The sequence below is a fragment of the Littorina saxatilis genome, unplaced genomic scaffold, assembly GCF_037325665.1.
Source record: "Littorina saxatilis isolate snail1 unplaced genomic scaffold, US_GU_Lsax_2.0 scaffold_3471, whole genome shotgun sequence".
Taxonomy (NCBI): domain Eukaryota; kingdom Metazoa; phylum Mollusca; class Gastropoda; order Littorinimorpha; family Littorinidae; genus Littorina; species Littorina saxatilis.
This window is the reverse complement of record NW_027126484.1, coordinates 1-5592: the sequence shown is the minus strand read 5'-3', so window position 1 is coordinate 5592 and position 5592 is coordinate 1. Positions and strand designations below refer to the sequence as shown.

Genomic DNA, 5592 nt, shown 5'->3' with positions numbered 1-5592 from the left:
CTGGGTATGATATCCGAAGACAATTGTTTCATTTTGTCGATAAATGTCCTTTATGACGACATATCCGGCTTTTTGTAAAAGATGAGGCGGCACTGTCACGCCCTCAATTTTCAATCAAATTGATTGAAATTTTGGTCAAGCAATCTTCGACAAAGACCGGACTTCGGTATTGCATTTCAGCATGGAGGCTTACAAATTAATTTATGACTTTGGTCATTAAATATCTGAAAATTGTAATTAAAATAATTTTTTTATAAAACGATCGAAAATTACTTTTATTTTATTCTTCATCATGTTCTATTTGCAAAAACATATAAATATGTTATATTCAAATTAAAAACAAGCTCTGAAAATTAAAAATATAAAAATTATCATTAAAATTAAATTTCCGAAATCGTTTTAAAAACTATTTCATCTTATTCCTTGTGGGTTCTTGATTCCAAAAACATATAGATATGATATGTTTGGATTAAAAACACGCTCAGAAAGTTAAAACGAAGAGAGGTACAATAAAGCGTGCTATGAAGCACAGCGCAACCGCTACCGCGCCAAACAGGCTCGTAACTTTCACTGCCTTTTGCACTAGCGGCGGACTACGTTCAGTTTCATTCTGTGAGTTCCACAGCTTGACTAAATGTAGTAATTTCGCCTTACGCGACTTGTTTGGTTCTTTTTTCATCGATATTTCCATCCTGGTGAATTAGGTCTTACGTTTGTAACATTGATGTGCAGCAGTTGACCAACCCAGTCCTTCACCAATCCCGCATTCGAGTCCAAACACAAGTTCTCACCAGCAACACCAATAATCATGCCTCATCAACTGTGGATGCTGCTGCTCGTGATTTCGTCACAAGCCCGCTCGAGCTCACAAGCGGAACCTTCACCGATTCGATCTGCACTGGCTTTGAAGCTAAGTCATTACAATGACCTCATTTACTATGACTTTGTCTTGTTCCGCAGCAGTGACGTCATGTCCCTTGTGGAGTGTGCACGTGCGTGTTTCGAAAACAACCGCTGTGTGTTGTTTACGTGGAAGTGGGAGAAGAGGAGTGTTGGTCGGTGTGTTGGTTATTACTCTTTTGTGGCGACGACGAGTGCTGTAAGTTGGCCGCATACAAAGACGTTCATCTTTATGGAACGGGCACATGCAAGTAAGCGACTATCTCACAGTATCGGTGTGTGTGTGTGTGTGTGTGTGTGTGTGTGTGTGTGTGTGTGTGTGTGTGTGTGTGTGTGTGTGTGTGTGTGTGTGTGAGTGTGTGTGTGTGTGCGTGTGTGCGTGCGTGCGTGCGTGCGTGTGTGTGTGTCTGTGTGTGCGTGCGTGCGTGTGTGTGTGTGTGCGTGTGTGTGTGTGTGTGCGTGTGTGTGTGTGTATGTGTGTGTGTGAGTATGTGTGTGTATTTGTGTGTGTGTGTGTGTATGTGTGTGTGTGTGTGTGTGCGTGCGTGTGTGTGTGCGTGTGTGTGTGTGTGTGAGTATGTGTGTGTGTGTGTGAGTATGTGTGTGTATTTGTGTGTGTGTGTGTGTGTGTATGTGTGTGTGTGTGCGTGTGTGTGTGCGTGTGTGTGTGTGTGTGCGTGCGTGCGTTCGTGTGTGTGTGTGTGTGTGCGTGCGTGCGTGTGTGTGTGTGTGTGTGTGTGTGTGTGTGTGTGTGTGCGCGTGTGTGTGTGTGCGTGTGTGTGTGTGTGTGTGTGTGTGTGTGTGTGTGAGTATGTGTGTGTATTTGTGTGTGTGCGTGTGTGTGTGTGTGTGCGTGTGTGTGTGCGTGTGTGTGTGCGTGAGTATGTGTGTGTGTGTGTGTGTGTGAGTGTCTTTCTGTGCCTGTTTCTGTCTGCCTGCATGCCCCCCCCCTCTCTCTCTCTCTCTCTCTCTCTCTCTCGCATGTCACTGTTGGACTGTGCATGTGTGAGTGTAAGTGCGCCCGGTCGTATGTGTGTTCATGCGTGTATGCGTGTGTGCGTGCGTGTCTGTATGTCCGTGTTTGTTTTTAGGTAACGCAATATCTTCGGAATGGCTGTACAAGAGCTGCAAATCGAACGACGACTGCCTTTCGCAGTACTGCTACGCTGGCCGGTGTATGTGCCTACCCTATACACACTACTCAATCACCCAGGATGCTTGCATCGACTGTAAGTTCTGTCAATCTGTAATCTGTATCTATACGTACATATGATACGTAGCTTGCACTTTCCCTTGTTTTTGACATTGTGGTACAAGTTTACTCTTCCTGTATGATAGTGCGACGTCCCTCCGCCCCCAATTCTGTCTGTCTGTCTGTCTGTCTGTCTGTCTGTCTGTCTGTCTGTCTATCTATCTGTCTGTCTGTCTGTCTGTATGTCTGTATGTCTGTCTATCTATCTGTCTATCTGTCTGTCTGTCAGTCGGTCGGTTGGTCGGTCGGTCGGTAGGTCGGTCGGTCTGTCTGTCGGTCTGTGTGTTGGTCTGTGTTAATTCTGTTTAGATTATTTTACGTTATTTCTCTTTTTGTTGTTTCTGGGTTTTCTTGTTTATTGTATGATTCTGCAGTGTTGTTTTGTCGCTGTGTCAGTAGTGTGAAGTTTTATTTTCTCAGTCACAGTTGCTTCCCGGTTTCGTACGTACAAACAGTAAACCCTGCTTCCTTTCAGCTTGCCCCCAAGAAGATCTTCAACGAGACGTGTTCCTCACCTACCCGGTACCCATCACTCGGGCCTTGGGCTATGTGGACTCCAACAAAACCCGTACAAACCAGGAGTGTATGAATGTCTGCTCTCAGCTCTCCTACTGCACTGCCTGCGAATTCGACGTGGCGGGGTTTTGTTACATGTACAGCACCCCGGCCTGCGACTGTTACTCCGCCTATTCTGTCAAGGAGGAGGAGACATATGCCTACAATCGTATGGTGTGCCGTTAATACCTTCACCGTGCGTCATGGGTCGTGGACGACCCAGAGCCTCACAAAAGTGTCTGTATGTCTAAATCTATGAGGAGTTTTTGATTGAGACTTCATGTTGTCCTCAAGCAACATAGAACCTTCCCATCGACCATTCACTTTTTGTTAAAGAATTATCTTTGTAAACAAACAAGTGAACAATGACGTCATTTGATCTACACAGTCCGGATTTTGTGGGTCGTGGACGACCCATGTACAATTGAAGAAGGCACTTTACGGTGTTCATCCCTATTCGGATGGCGTGGGTCGTGTACAATTACCCTATACTCTGCAAAGAGGCAGTAAACAGTTTATCCCTATTCGGAAACTTTTTACGAACGGAGAGACTCGGAAACTCGAGTCACCGAGTCGTCGCCACGCTCGAAAACTCAAGTGTAATATTTCAAGTTAAAATCTCCCTCGCCTACAGTGTCAGTGCGACAAAATAGCTCAGTCGGTAGAGTCCCCGATTGACGGTGCGCTTGTTCTTACTTTTGTGGTCCCGGGTTCGATTCGCTTTGAAGACAATTTTTTTTTATTGTTTTTTTGTGAACTCGTAATTCTTGTATTTTATTCATTTGCTTCATTCCAAACGGTTTTCAACTTTGTCTTGTTTTATTAACTCTTGAAAATCGAATATAGTGCATGAGTGCCATTGAACAGCTTTCCCACAATCCCGTATTCTATTTTTAGTCAAGGATATTCCCAAGAAAAGGTCAAAGGGCATATGTATCATCGCGTGTCGGCTGCTGGTAATAGTACTTAGCTGCTTCTATTATGATAGGCTTCGGGTTGTACACGAACCACATCGTCCGGGCTGTGTAGTCCACAGCGTGATCCGGTGAAGGTTAAACACTTAAAGGCAAACATTGGCGCGCGGCAAATATAGAGCTCTATAGTTTCTCGTGTTGGCAACGCTAAAGTTAGCTCTGTGGCCTTCTACCATAACAAGGTTGCAGCTTGGTCTCCTGGAGACGGATGTTCGGCTTTAAAGGGGACTCCTGGCCAAAAAGCTTCTTAAAATTTCCCCAAGATGACCAGTTTGATCATGTTTTTTGTTTAATTCTTAATTTTTTTTTAATAAAAAGTCTCCACTAAAAGAATACCTTGACATTTTAATAACACACAGATTGATGTTTTTATTTTAATTTTAGTTTTAGTTTTTGGTGTAAAATGTCCCCTCACACAAGGAATACATTAACAATCAGCGTTTGAACGTTCAGTTGTTTACAATTTAAAAGCTACATTTAGGTAATCGGAAGGAGACAAGTTCTTTGTGTATCTTGGCTGATGAACATAGTGTCATTGTTTAGATGTCTCAGTGTGGCATTGAAAGGTGCTTTGAATAAAAAACAATTCTCATCTAAACAAGCTCGAATCTATATTTCGCTGGACACATTATTGCTGGTATTAAAAATCAAGTCGCGTAAGGCGAAATTACTACATTTAGTCAAGTTGTGGAACTCACAAAATGAAACTGAACGCACTGCATTTTTTCACAATGACCGTAGTCCGCCGCTTGTGCATAACGGAGTGAAACTGACGAGCCTGTTCAGCGCGGTAGTGGTTTCGCTGTGCTGCATAGCACGCTTTTCTGTACCTCTCTTCGTTTTAACTTTCTGAGCGTGTTTTTAATCCAAACATATCATATCTATGTTTTTGGAATCAGGAACCGACAAGGAATAAGATGAAATTGTTTTTAAATCGATTTCGGAAATTTAATTTTGATCATAATTTTTATATTTTTAATTTTCAAAGCTTGTTTTTAATCGAAATATAACATATTTATATGTTTTTGGAATCAGGAAATGATGTAGAATGAGATGAACGTAAATTTGGATCGTTTTATAAAAAAAAGTATTACAATTTTCCGATTTTTAATGACCAAAGTCATCAATTAATTTTTAAGCCACCAAGCTGAAATGCAATACCGAAGTCCGGCCTTCGTCGAAGATTGCTTTACAAAAATTTCAATCAATTTGATTAAACAATGAGGGTGTGACAGTGCCGCCTCAACTTTTCAAAAAGCCGGATATGATGTCATCAAAGATATTTATCGAAAAAATGAAAAAAACTTCTGGGGAAATCATACCCAGGAACTCTCATGTCAAATTTCATAAAGATCGGTCCAGTAGTGTACTCTGAATCGCTCTACACACACACACACACACACACACACACACACACACACACACGCACAGACAGACAGACAGACACACACACACACACACACACACATACGCACAGACAGACAGACACACACACACATACACCACGACCCTCGTCTCGATTCCCCCTCTACGTTAAAACATTTAGTCAAAACTTGACTAAATGTAAAAAGGAAAGTTCTGTGTAACAGGATAGATTGATGTGGAAGCCTGATTGCGTCAAAACGGTCAAAACCGACAACTTTTAACACGCGAGCGAGCTGGGGCACATCCCCATCCACACACGGAAACACACAGACAGACAGTAACGCACTCACACACAGACACACACAGACACACACACACACACACACACACACACACACACACACACACACACACACACGCACACACACGCACACACACAAACTCACAAGAACTGTGTAATGGATTGATGTGGAAGCTTGATTGCGTCAAAACGGATGAAGCCGAACAAATTTAAAAACACGCACGCGAGCTGACGCTAGCTTGCAT

The 5592-nt window shown here is 42.8% G+C and overlaps 1 long non-coding RNA gene across 1 annotated transcript; it reads left to right on the top strand.

Annotated features, from left to right (window-relative positions):
- The first annotated feature begins 735 nt into the window (after window positions 1–735).
- On the top strand, window positions 736–4276 carry LOC138954920 (uncharacterized). Its single transcript, XR_011452019.1, has 3 exons — window positions 736–1151; window positions 1992–2129; window positions 2628–4276. It is a non-coding gene; the product is annotated as an uncharacterized lncRNA (long non-coding RNA).
- Window positions 4277–5592: the final 1316 nt, after the last annotated feature.